The 14,999-nt window shown below is 38.3% G+C and overlaps 1 protein-coding gene across 6 annotated transcripts in view; it reads right to left on the reverse strand.

Annotated features, from left to right (window-relative positions):
* The window catches only part of HIVEP1 (HIVEP zinc finger 1), an 88,267-nt gene that overhangs the window by 39,382 nt on the left and 33,886 nt on the right, over positions 1-14,999 (reverse strand). The window lies entirely within an intron of this gene.

Below are 14,999 nucleotides of genomic sequence, written 5' to 3' on the forward strand. Positions count from 1 at the left end.
TATTCTAAATGCCTTCTTGCCAATAAAGATCAGGATATCATCAGGCCTGCTGCAAAATTCTGTTTTATAGCTCCAAGGACAAGACAGGCTGTGGTGACAGTGATGGCCAGCGAATGAGTACTGATTTTAATCACTGGGATACAGATTTTAGCTGAAGGAGTGTTGTTTTTAATGTAAATAAGTTTATAGGGGAATTTTAATTACATCTGCTTCTTCATGCGGATGTGGCATAAGTTGTTGTTGTTGTTATTGCTGTTAATTTGCTGTCTGGTCTTTGAACGCACTAAGGATTGATTGATTGATTGATTGATTGATCAATCAGGGGTAGGGGACCTTTTTATTGTATTTTAGTGTTTTGTTGGAAACCGCCCAGAGTGGCTGGAGAAACCCAGCCAGATGGGCGGGGTATAAATAAATAAATAAATAAATAAATAAATAAATAAATAAATAAATAAATATTATTATTATTATTATTATTATTATTATTATTATTATTATTATTATTTCAGTCTGAGGGTCACTGTCCCTTCTGTGAAATCTTTCAGGGGCCACATGCTGGTGGGCAGGCATAAACAGCAAGCAGAACAACAAGTGTAATTTTTATATATGTACAACACACTCTCTCTCTCTCCTCCATTCAAATAATCAACAAGCATTATCAGAGTTCATTCTAGCCAGGTTATGGGTTACTTCACTTGGCTTGTGAAGGAAGGTCAATGCAGGGTGTGGTCTGGGAAAAGCTCTTTTACTGTTCTTTTGAATAATGTCCAACACTTTGGTACCCTTTACCTGTATGTGTTCTAGGATAAGTATATCAACAGTAGAGCAATAATTTCACTTCACAAGTCTTAATAATGATGCTGCTGTGCTGGTATAGCCTTTGTAAGTGTCATTTTATCTCGGCATCCTTTTGTCAACTTGCTCTGAGGTTTTTATGTTGTATGTCATCTGTCTTTCTCGCAGACCGTCTGCTGCCTTGTTCGTGATTTGCCATATTATGCTTGTGAGTTCAATTTATTTATCTCAGCTGAAAGAATTTAAAATCAACAGAGGCACATCAGTACAGCTTTCCAGTTTGCTGACATCAGTTTTCTGGCTGAACCTCGAGCACTGGTTGAAATTACTTCTGAGTAGCCATTTAGAGGATTGCACCTTCCTTTTTATCCATGTAAGCTCTAGACCTAACATACACCATGATGCTAGTGTTCAAAATTTGAGTTTGTAAGTTTTTTGAGAACGACCTTTGGCAACCTGGCACCTTCCACATCTTTTGGACTACAATCTCCAACAGCCCTAGCCAGCATGGGTTGGTGAAAGCTGTCCTTGTGTTTCCAGCAGATAGAACAAATTACACTAGCAGTAAATAGGAACAGTAAATGAGCAAAACACATACAGTACCTCCAGCTTCCAGTGCCCATATCGCCTATGCCAAATTGTAAGGATGACAATTGGTAAGAAAAGGTAAAAGATGTATTGGGAACTGCACTTTCAAACTAGCAGACTAATGAGCAAAACAATTAGTCTCTAAATGCTAATTTGTACTGCTAGACAAACATTTGTTATAGTTAAGGACAGAAGCCAAGGAAAAATGTGTCCCCCCTATGTTCCGTATTTCTGCTTGTGACCTTGAATGAACTCTATACCAGAAAACATGTGGACTGCCCACATAAGAGCTAATTTGCAGCCGATAAGCATAATCATTCAGAGAGAATTTGAGAAAAGTGGACTCGAAAACTTGACTGAACTCTGAATCGGAAATGTGGAATGTTTTGGTAACATTTTTGTTGTTGAAACAATGACAGATGAAACTACAATTTCTGGGAAAGCTGAACAGCAACATTTAACAAGTAACTAGTCTCATATATACAAGTTATTTAAAGCAACAAAAACAACCTAAGCAGACCATTGGACACAGGCCAGTGACGATGATACCAATGTAACTATGCTGTCAAAAGAACTGGTCTTATATGTGATCTTGGTGACCAGAACAGTAATTGCAACTCAAGGGGAAACAGCTCAAAATATTACACTGGACGCTTGGTACCACTTACTGTACTCTGGAATAAATCTATAGTGGAGGAAACCATGCATAATCTGAGATTTTGAAAAGGACTAGACGCTCCAGACACTTTTTATTCCTTTATGACACACACACAGCAGAATCATCGTTTTCAAGACAACCCTCATCACAAGCCTGGCAAATCCGGAACCAGACTTGATGATTTGATAAAACTGATAATCTTTACATGCACTTCATATGCAACTACACACTCTACGTGCCTATTTCTTAGTTTTGTTTCTCATCTTTTAATTTCTGTCTGCTGTTAAAATAAAATGAAAAAGTTAACGAAAAAGAAAAAAAGACAAATCACTGCTCATTCTCATTGGTTTAGAAATGGAAACTGCAGCATCTCCCTGAAAGACACTGTGTCTGTGTTAATTGTTTTTTAAAATCTGAGGACAAGCAGCCATTGGGCAAACGACATGGTAGCAAAGGTCACTAGTTGAATCATTAGATTAAGACATCCATTTACAGTACACAAGTAGCATTACATAATGGCTTTACTTCTCATTACTGAGAGCAACTCTTATTTGTTTCCCAGAATAGGATTTGTTACTATATTCAGTTCAGTAAGATATTAACTGTGGCAACAAATGTTTTTAATTGATAATTTACTTTAATATTATTTCAATAATATAAACTACTCACAAAACTTCAAGGGGGGGGGGTCCACACATGATAATGTATCAATCTATCTCCTAAATGACAAGTGTTTGAGAATAATGATATCTGGATGATTCCCAGGCTATAATCATGATTCCACTTGAGCTCATAGGAGTTCTAACATTGATTACAGTAGCAATAGGAATGATTCTTTGGTGTTTAAGAATGCACAACCAGGATGTACATCTGTGCGGGTTCCTTCCTCTGCTTACATTTGCTAACTTATTTTTAATGATATAATAAATCCTATTTGTGAAACCACAGGAATGAATTTCTTGGTGACACTGTAGTCTCTCCAAAGCCAGGTAAGCTACCTGCAAAATGTGTAAACCAGCAAAGTAAAAACAAGCAATGTGACTTTTTACACGGAGCAGAAGGTATCAAAATGCACCTACAGAGGTCAGGCAGGCATCTGCACAATTTATGATGGAAAAATTCCTACACGTGTACTGGCATATTAATGATTTTGTTAAGTATACAACCTCTGTTACTAAGATGGTCTCATGTCTCTGTGCTTTAAGATTCAAGAGTCTGGTTGAGCTTGTATTCAATTAGCAAGAAGGCTGTCGTGATTTCTGGATTCAAAAGCCTTCTCTGTCCTACTGATAGCAGGTTCATCAGGCCCCACATGGATTGGTAAACTCATGATCTTCTAATTTTTCAGGGTTCTAAGTTCTGCCTTATGTCAAAGGTTCTTCTGAGAAGATGAATAGCAAAAACTTGTCTACCACTTAGGTCTTAAGTATCAACTTTTGGTACCTTAATTCTTGAAGATGTTGTCCTAAGGGAGAAAAGGATGTTGTTTTTAAGAACTGCATAAATAGCCTATCTGAAGGCTTAATTATGTTTTTGATGGTGGAGAAAATTAATTAGTACCTGTATAGTTTCATGGGAAACTGTGTTACAGTTGGCCACGATCACAGTATTATTACATGTTTTGCCCACCTTTCCTCCAGGAGCTCAAGGTGGCTTACATGATTCTCCCCCTCCCCATTTTATCCTCACAACCACCCTGTGAGACAGATTAAGCTGAGAGACAGACTGTGAATGGTCTCAAATGACAGCTGAGAGGGTGTGTGTGTGTGTGTGTTTGAATCCTGGACTCTAACCACCACACTAAACTAGATTTGAAATATTTCATACGTAATTTTACATAAAAAATAGTCCCAGTTGGTACTGGGTGGCCTTTCAGGTGGAGTTCATTTTCAAACACTAACATGCCATATAAATGTGATATTCATCCATACAGCTTCCCTTTTCCCTATAGAGAAGACAACTTTGCTTTCTAATCTGAATATATATTATGCAACCTACTTGATAACAATCAAGTGCACAGCACAGACGTATCTTACAATCCTACTAACACACATTAAAGTTACCTTGAAAACTGGTTCTCAGTTCAATTTTATTAGCATTCAAGAACATACACCAAGCAGTCTCCAACCTTTCACATATGAAAACGGGAACTCCTATATTCAAATGAATGGGGCTAGAGTCTATCAGCCCAGTTTAGGCCAATAGTAGGCTGAACACAAAAGCAGGCCAGAGAAAATCCAGGCTTAAACATGCCAAAATCATCAAGTGGGAACTAAAAGCACAGACAAGCAGGTGGTTCATTTTATTAACAAAAGTTGCAACCCATGTAATTTGGATTTCATTTGTCTCAGTGGAAACATATGTTTGGGCACCATCAGAATTATAAATATACAGTATCTCACAAATGCTTTACAGAATAGCATGGTAGGCATAGTCAGTTCCTTTGTGATGCCTGCTTCCTGGGCTTTAGCTACCATGTGTGTTTATCAGTACAAAAAAACAAAAATGATTTTAAAATCAACAGGCCCTTGGCTTGCTATAGCATCTCCAGGTGAGAAGGGTGGAGAACCACCCTGCCAAAATTAGGCAGAAAGGAGGACCGAGGACAATTGCATGTTGAAGGTGCATCACAGAGAGCCCACCTAGAGCAAGTGGAAAGAGAAGGCCTAATTCTATGAATCTCACTTATGGAATTTCTTAGGGGAAAAGCATATTTCTAAGAGGAAAGTATCAGATTCACTATGATTAAAGTGGCTACCTGGCAAAGCTAAATAGTCCAAATCAAGAATCTGCCAGCTATTCCGTACATGAAATAAAAAGGGCACTGACTATTTTGGAGCCTTTTCAGAGGAATATTTTACTACTTCAGTGTTCTCCCCCCCCCAGGGTAAAACTGTAAATATTTGTGTAAGCTTCCCAGAGCCCTTCAGAATAGCCCTATCAATTAGTCTAAACAAACAGTTGTGTGCACATAAAGCAAGCAAAGGTTTCCATTAATGACATTTACATCTATATCTTCCATCCCAAAATGTTCCAAAGACAGGACAGAGTGAAAGAAAATGGTGCATCAGGCCAATATCTGTAATTTTATTGTTGTTGTTAAGTTATTAACCACCTTAAGTGCAGTTTTTGTAGAAAGGCAGAGTATAAGTTGTAACAAATTAAGTTATGAAGGAGGAGAATTACACTGAGTACATTTCCCTATCCTACTATAAACATACATAGAAATGTTATTACTGCATTTGGTCCACCCCAGATAGGTCACTTTGGTGTTGCAAACACAGCAAAAACCACAGGGGAGGCAGCAGTTATGAGTTACCAGTCTCTGCAGCCACAGTAGGTGATATAATTCTTCATTGGTTTGACTTCACCCTCGGCTGTATGGTCGTCTCTCAAGACAGACAGATGCCAACAAAAATTTGATGCTATTCTTGGTAATCCAGCAAGGTGTCAGTGGTCTGGTTTGCACATAAACCATTGGTTAATATTATGTATGAACCTCGCCCAGCAAATTAACTTTGATTTATTAGCTATGGTTAAGGCTTGCTTGTTAATCAAGGCTTGCTGGTTGATAAACTTTCGTTACAGTTAACCGTAGCTTAGCATTTTGAGAACCCAGACGTCCTCCTTACCTATGGCTAAGGAGCTGTCACCACTCAAAAGCGATAAAAGCTGTGATGGAAGAGTGGGGGGATGATGATGATGATGATTACTACTACTACTAATTGAATTTATACACCATCCTAAACCAGGAGGTCTCAGGGCGTTTTACAGAACAAATTCAAACCACTCTCAAGGCTTGACTGCTCTGGCTGCTGTTTTTAATTATTATGTGATGTACAACCTGAGGTTTAACTCTGGTTAATATTAACTACGGCTAACGTTTACCATGGTGTTGTTATGTGTGAACCAGGCCTGAATCTGCTAGTCACCCAACCCTCCTTACTAACAGACCATCGGGAGGAGCTTTCTGGCTTAGCATTACAGGCATGTGGCTACCCCCTAGCCACAATGATAATGATATTTGCTTTAGTCAAATATGCAGGGGTTTCACATCACTGGCCACTACCTATATTTTCAGATGCTTGGTAATTGCAATCTAAACGGAGTATTTAGAATTGCACTTTTAGTGATTTGTCACAGGTTGAGGGGAAACAGATGGGCTCAAACAGATGGTGCTTCAAGAATATCTTGAAACTCTCAGACCGTCAAGATGCATAGGTTCTCTATTTTCAGCAAGTGCTCCCCCATTCAAGGGACTACATAACCATAGTAACGAGCCTGCTGACTAGGTACCACCCAAAGCCTGTCTATGCAAGTGTCCACAGAAAAAACCTCATCCCTCTATTCTTCACAATTACTTAAAACCTTGCACAATGAGCCTTTCCTTTTCTCCCCATTCATTCTAACCGGCAAATACGAATTCAAACATATTTTTTAAAGGTCCAAATGTTTGCAAAAATAACAGAAATTGTTAAGCACAAATTGTAAAGGGGGTGGGCTGGGAGAACCCTATGGCAATCATCTATTTGTTAAGACTAATGCATTTGGTGCATTAGATTTATGCCTTTTGCTTATTGTGTTTTGTATTTGAATGTCTGGAGCACACAAAGCCAACACAGTGTCCTCTAGATATGCAACTGACCATGCTAGTTGGGCCAGAGGAGACTTTGGAGTCCAATAATATCTGGAGGGCAACACATTGTCTACCCCAGGCCTAGGGATTCTTCATGCTTGCTTTAATTCTGTTTCTCCAAACAGGATTTCCTACACCATTGTGCTAGTATTTATATTTAAAAAATCAGAAGATTAGCTTCCCCCCGCCACCAGTCATACATAACACACTGACAAAACATGTTCTCTGAAGCCTAAACAAGAGATGGTTCACGTTAACCAGAATATAACTTGGATCTAAATCCAAGTGTAGTGTAGTTATTATAAATTAAGACTTCTCCCATATCTATCAAAGTATTTGAAAAAGTTGTAAACTGCATGTATAACGTGCATGTTTTACTTAAGAGCTAGGATTTAAAGGCTATATTTGTGTACAATACAGGAATTAAAGATGGTATCCAAAACAGACCTGACTGCAGAAACAAAGAAACCTGTAACACCTTAGATTTACCACTAGGAGTCAGCTTTGCACAGGTCAGAATGAGCACCAGGCTCTAATGTACCTAATACATGAAAAATAGTGAATAAGCTAATAGTACTGAGCATTTAATTAGAATTTTTTTGTACACAATTCTGTTGTCTTCCTAGTGCTCTGGAGAGATTATCAGTCTACACCCGACTGAGCTCTCTTTGCCAAGAAAACTCCTCATCTGGTAGAATTCATATGCCAATTCAGAAGCAGGTCATGTCCACAACTTAGCTTAAATCTGCTTGAGACAGAATGCACAAAGTTTGCTTTGAGACTAAGTAACTTGCCCAGTCTGGTACAGGAATAGTACTGGGGCAAAACTGGTTGTTTCAGGTGCAGAAAATTCTCTTTGCAGGGAAGAATGGGGGTGCTTAACTCTTCCCCCGTCAGGCATTAGTGCTACAGATTGGTGCTGACCTCGCAACATAGGTACAGAACTTGGGGGAGAGGCAGCATTTGGGAGAATAAAATGTGGCAGGGATTTTTTTTTTAAATCCCAACTTTTCTCTGCAATGAGAAAAGACTTTCAAGCTAATGCAGCCTTCCTCAACCTTGGCCCTCCATATGTTTTTGGCCTATGACTCCCATGATCCCTAGGTAGCAGGACCAGTGGTCAGTGATGACGGGAATTGTAGTCTCAAAACATCTGGAGGGCCGAGGTTGAGGAAGCCTGAGCTAATGATTACATCCCCAAACATTGTAATGTGTAGTTTGATTTTGTTACGAATACTGCTGCAGTTCTATTTATTTATTTATTTATTTATTTATTTATTTATACATACATACATACATACATACATACATACATACCCCGCCCATCTGGCTGGGTTTCCCCAGCCACTCTGGACGGCTCCCAACAGAATTAAAAGGCGATAAAACTACAAACATTAAAAACTTCCCCAAACAGGGCTGCCTTCAGATGTCTTCTAAAAGACAGATAGTTGTTTATTTCTTTGAAATCTGATGGGAGGGCATTCCACAGGGCAGGCGCCACCATCAAGAAGGCCCTCTGCCTGGTTACCTGTAACCTCACTTCTTGCAGTGAGGGAACTGTCAGAAGACCCTCGGAGCTGGACCTCAGGCTGAATGATGGGGGTGGAAACGCTCCTTCAGGCTGTTTAGGGCTTTAAAGGTCAGCATCAACACTTTGAATTGTGCTCAGAAACGTACTGGGAGCCAAAGTTCTTGATGGTTACATTTCACATGATGGCCAGCAAGCTGAACAAAACATTGGACCTATACTAAAACCCCAATATGCTACAAAGGAGAGGTTATTCCTAGGAAGAACACTCTTGTTCCTAAACCCATTTCCATAAGAGTCTCACTAAAGCAGTAAGTTACTTAGCAGCAGCTGTTACATGAGCACACTATGAATGTATGTGTACTAGCTCTAGCAGAATCATGGATGCAAGTACATTATCCCTCTACTGAAAGCATCTCTAGCTCTAACTGCCACCATAAGCATTACCACAGCCTCCGCAGCTCCTCCATCTATGGCTTCAAGGTTTCTCCTTTCCAGGGGCTGATGAGCTCTGGCATCATGAACAGATATCAGAACTCCAAACGTGTGCACACATACACAAGCATATATTTATAATGGAACAATAAATATAAAAAACTTTGACACAGGTGGCTGAGCCACCAAGTTTCTGAAGCTGCTCTAACCCTGATCACAGCGAGCCTGAGGAAAAGGGGAAGGAATGTAAACGTTTTTTTTAAAAAATGCCAGCAGTGTTATGCTTCTTTACACCCAAAAATAAAAATGTGGAATATCGTCTACTAAGTCTTATGAACACTTTGGGATAATGCATGTGACATCATCACTGATGTTGTCTGACATGCTTAAAAAAATGTCAAGCCTGCTAGAGTTGTTTCTTAGAATGGGTGGTTTTATTTACACATGTACAGGCAAAAGTGGGGCTCAAAAGCATGAATGGCAAGTAGTATAGTCCAGGACAACGCAAGATAAACCTAAAATTGTCACAGGCTCTTTTTTGCTTTTTTGTTGTTGTTCTTGTTGCTACTTTGCCATTTCTTTCTCAATACCAATGTTCTTTTCTATATGTACATACAAAATGGTAGCACTTCCATGCATCTGATGGGAGTGCGCAAAGTGTATGAAGAAGGGGATTCTAGTGCACAAAAGCTTTTGCAACAATCTATTTGTGTTCAACACGCCACAAGCCTTTGTTGTTTTAATATGTCATGGAGAATGCCATGCTAGAAATCTTCTCCCTACGAAGTCCAGTGTGTGTAGGGAGTCTTTTCAAATGGGAAATTGCTCAAGAATTCCAAAGTGGTAGTGAGTCTCCCAAGGACTGTACCATGCAATTTCTGTACTCAAAAGTACAGATTGTCTTTTGCCGTTGGCAGAAATGGGAAAGAGAAGGAATCGTGTTGGCACTGCATTTAATTCCAGGGGTGGAAAAGGTAATATTCTGTTGCAGTTGCCACTGAATTACCCGTGCTTCTAGAAGGCCAAGATGTAGTCACTCCCTAGGCACTCCCTTTGGCTGATTAGGTTCCCATGCCCTTTTAAATGTGTTTGTGGGAAGGGATAGGGGGGTTATTTGTGTGTGTGTGTTTGTTCTTGTTTTTATTATGTATTTTGTGTTTTTATGTTGGGAACCATCCTGAGATCTATGGATGAAGGGTGGCATATAAATTTAATAAACAAATAAATCATAAATAATAGGGTAACAATCACCAAATAGAATGTCTAGTTGCCATTTTGAGGCCAGCTGGCTCAAAAGTTGTATTTTTCAATACAACTGAAATATCCCAGATAAGATTCTAAATGATGTGTTGTTAGTGTGTGAAAACAGGAAAGAGTCAAGGATCCCCAGGCATGCACCTCCAGATGGTGGAAATGTCAGGTGCCATCCTGGCACCCGGGAATCTTCACTTGGTCACAAGTGGCCAATAGCCAGGTGCAAAATGTGTCTGGTACCTGGCAATTTTGAACAGTGTCTCAAAGTGATTGAAAATATAGTAATATAAATAAAATAGTTACAAATATAAAAACAGTTAAAACAATTGCTTTTATAAACAGACTTTGAAACAACAACAGCACACGCTTAAAATCAATTCAAATCCCAGTTGGGATAAGGATTTTAAGAGGTTTGTTGAATGAAGAATACTTTTAGCACGTGCTGAAAAGGCAATAAAAATGCATGTGTAATATGCATTACGGGGGGGGGGGGCGTGTTTCCAAAGGATAGCTGCTGCCACACTAAGGGCCTGATTCTGACATCACACGGAATATACCTCCTGAATAGGATGGTATTTGCAGAATGCCCTCTCTTGCACAAGGCAGCAATCAGTTGTGTGTGTAAGGGATGAGGTGATCTTTTAGGCAAGATGCTAGTGACAGGAGTATCATTCATCCACTAGTGGAAAGGCTCTCCTGAGAAAACATGCATTTTGACGTTTATATCCTACCTTTCTATTTAAAAAAATTAAACTCAAGGTACTTATCAAACATAGAACTAAAACTAAAAACAAATGAAACAGGAATTATTGGATAATATAGGTTAGAGGCCACCTTAGGGCTTACCCTGTGGTTGCAATGGAGGCAAAGAAATGCTCCTTCCCTGTCACCATAGTACCTACACAATTAGCCAGCAGAAGCTATTAGTTGTCCTGTGGACTTTGATAATATGATTGACTAGGAGCTCTTCTTCAGGAAGACATCTGCAAAATGTGGGGGTTGCATTTTAATCTCCTGAAAAGGTTATTTTCCCCTGTAACTGATGAAAATGTAGGTACAGAATGACCAAATTTAACTTTCATGGTTACAAAAGGAGTTAAAAGTAATTGGTAGTCCAGTATATGAAATGTGACAATAGAGTGGAAAACAGCTGGCTATGAGAGTAGATTGAAGGTGCCCATAACTTCCAACTCTTGATGGGCATTTTTATGGTCTGGTCCAAACCTGCGTGGAAGACCTCAAGGAAATGCAATTTTCTATTTGATTTCCAGATTACCAAGTAGTAATCTTTCTAATGCAACTTATAAGTGTTACCATTGAAATTTAAGCTTTAGCTGAACAAAACAAATCGCAACAGAATAAAAATATGAAGGGCAACAAAGCCCAAACTGATTGCTAAGCTGAACAGAACAAGATGCCTGCCTCTATTTAACAGTTTATGATGAGTGGGTTGTTGTTGTTTTTACTGTCACTTCATTAGCAGTGTATCTATATAATCAGCAATGTTAATTTGCATAAGCAATATATATTTCGTATTAGACTTTTTGTATATGTTCACAGCTAAAGCCAAACCATGGCCAAAGAAGATGCCAACTTTATCTGTAACAGTACATATTCGGCTTAAAAAACCCAGTTTATTACAACATATGTCTAAGTCTTTTCATTACTTTTACATCATACAATTTTTTTCACTCTTCTCCTCCAACTCATTCACCAGGCACACCCAACATGAACTAAAACAGACTGTATATGCAATAAGTATATGATGAAGTATTATTTTCAACATGGTTCATCAGATCTTAGTTTTAAAATATTTCAACCATGTTAATTGATTAAGGCGCCCTAAGCATCAAGGCATCTTAACAGCTCTCAAGGCAGTATTCCATAGAGAATGTGCATGGAATTCCCTTCAGACAAGTTTGCAGGCTGGCAAAGGATGGAGAGCACAATCTCTCCCACCTTTACCAGCCCGTGGCTTCTCTCCTGGCCTCGGAGGAAGAGAAATAGAACATCATTGGATTGGCCAAAGAGCAATGGATTGATCTGCAAGTCAGTTGTCAGCTCACTGAGCTTTTATGCTTATAAATGAAGTGGGCTACTGAGAAGGCAGGCAGTGCTCCATGATTCCTCCATATAACTTTCTCAAACTCATAACAGATGAGACATGAAATTCCTAGAAGACCCCGTTTATTAAGCTGATCGCTCATTATCTATTTGACTTTCTAAAAAATTAGGTCAACAGCCTCCCCAAATGATGATGTAATCTAGAGAAACACCTTGACCAATTACCCTTACGTGGGAGGAGATGGACAGATGGCAGGGAAAGTATGAAGTTCTTATCAACTCTGACCTGGCTGTGCTGTAATTAGACTAGGACATAAAGCATTTTCTTAATTGTCCAATCAGTACCACTCACTCATCATTCTAATGAGTGTTTTTCCTGTTCCAGGAAACAGGAGTAGTACATTTTCCACGTACTTTTTGCTTACCCTATGGGTCAGAGTATGTGATATGCCTGTATTGACTCTTCCCCACCCCTTTTCTTTTGACCAATGTAATTCTGGGTCATGAATAAACCGTTGGCATGGATAGAAATGTCAATCTTTATGAGAGATAATTTGGGCAGCAGTCAGTTGTGGCAATGCTATTTTAATTTAGGTATGCTAACCATGAGAAATTTGCAAATTTCCCTACTATGTGAAAGGCTAAATTAAAAGGACACCAAACCCCTGTGCCCCACAAGTACCTTGCAAATCAGTAGTAAGATCTCCAACAAACTGAAGTTTCACATGCCCCTATATGAATTCAAACTTTAGCAAAAGACTCAGATTTTTAACTACTAAAAATAAGTACACTTTCTTCATGTTCCACAGAATAAGAATATTTTTGGTCACATTTTTGCTTTTAATTCACAAATTCTATCAGCACTTTTTCTGAAGAGGCACTTCAGAATTTGAAACTTTGGGAGTATGTTCGGGTGTGTATGTGTGCAAGAACTAGATTTCTAGCTTCTTAAAATGGCCTAGAGAATGGCAAGTGCATTGACCCAGGATGACAATATTTGTATGGAACACTAACCAGGCACTTTTTGTTTCTAAACTATAGCAAATAAATTCTCTGTAATTATTTGTTTTTCATTAGGTCATCATGTAGTCTAGGTACAATTTGTTGTTGTTTTCTAATTAAGATGAAGTTCTAATACGTTCTGCTAGAATGCCAGAATTCACAATTTACTATTTGCTACTCAATCTCAATTAGATCTGCAGAACTACCCCTTCAAATATATAACATGGACCAAGGGCCTTCTACAAATCCATTAAGCTTCAGAGGAACTTTGGAACTAAATCAGGAGATGTGTCATGCATTGCTTCCTTTCCACAGGAAGTATTTACTGAAATCCTACACTGTCAAAGGTCACTGTCAAACAAACAATTCATTCTTTGCTTTCAGCTGCATAGGCCTGCTGCAGCCAAAAATAATTTTAAGGTCAAGTAACACAATCTTGATTTTGATCCATTTGCCAAATAACTCCCATAACCCTAGCTAATATTCAGTCAAAAATACTTAACAAGAGATGTATTCCAAGAAAAGCTAATATCAGAGAACCGTGTGTCCTTAACAAGCGTTGTAGTAGAGTATCCTGGCTTTGGAAAATGTTATATTTAAAACTTAATCTTCCAAAGGTAACAATATAAAACAGACAAACTGGAGCTGTAAAAAAGGAGCTAGTCAATAAAAATAAAGTGGTGCTATGCTTCATAGAACTACAGCACAATATCCCCCATCACATCACTGAAGCAGAACAGTTGGATATTAACCTTTAAATAGCTGGAAAGAATTACACCACCAAGCACCAACCCCCACAGTATTTAAAATGGTAATATTCCTAATACTAGTTTTATACTTGAAGATGTATCTGCAGAAGCGATAAATCTGATTGTTACTTAAGTAACTTGTTGAATGACAAGTAAAAGCATACATTCTGCTTTTAATACAATTATCTATTAATAATCTCACTCTCTTTACTGTATCATTCCACCATAACCAAACTGTTCCTTCTCTTCTCTTCCATACTACCTAGATCATGAAATATTGCATAACACTACTGCAATAAATCAAAGAGTTTGTGAGCCACCTTCTTGCTAAGATTCATGCACCTTTGTCAACATTTATTTCATCCTTTTAGAAGTATTGTATATTAAGATCTTCAATATGGCTGGAGTGGCTGGGCAAAAAGTAAAGCAACTTTGAACATTTATTTATTGTTTATTTATTGCTAGATTCTTTTTCATCTTCTTTCCAGCTATAAATACCACCTATTTTACCGAGAGAATTTCAGAAGCTACACTTGTTACTCTCCCTCGCTATATATTACATATACACACTGCACAAATTCAAATAACACTTTTGACATGGAGCACTGGAAGGTTTCGTCAGCAAGCAGCATGATACTATTTCAAAAAAATTTAGTACAATGAAGTCCTACTAGTGACTGTTTATATATAGACAGTGGATTAATCTCCACTATGCATTTCACAAAATCACACCTGCGCTGTCTACAATATATCTCAATATTTGTAGTAAGGAAAGCAAAAGCTTTCAATATCCAGGATAAACTGTCTTTCAAAGCTAATATGCTTAACCTGCAGTTTCAATCACACTGGGAAAAGATCGGGCAATTAATTGTCACCAACAGGAACAACAAGGTTATAACTAATGTACAGTAAAATGTGCTCTCAAGATTATTGCCCACTACTCCATACATTTTTTCATCCGATTGCCACCATTCCATACCATTTTTCATCTGATTGCTATAGGATTAATTTAGTGTTTTGCATTCACTTATATAGCAAATGAAAGTGGTATGAATTTGTCATATGCTTCACAGGTTATACCCAGGAATGCCCAAGCCACAAGATATGAAGAACTGATTTTGATTAACATCAAAAGAATTGAAAAACATTCCTAACTAATTTTAGATACATAAGGCCATGGTTCTGTTGTTGTTTCTACTGTTACTATTTCAAGAGATAGCTACTGGAGAAAAAGGTTACAGGGAAATAATTCCTCCAGACTCATAATAATTTTGAAGGCAAGAATTTACT

Source organism: Podarcis melisellensis (assembly GCF_964234715.1).
Source record: "Podarcis melisellensis genome assembly, chromosome: 7".
NCBI classification, from domain to species: Eukaryota; Metazoa; Chordata; class Lepidosauria; order Squamata; family Lacertidae; genus Podarcis; species Podarcis melisellensis.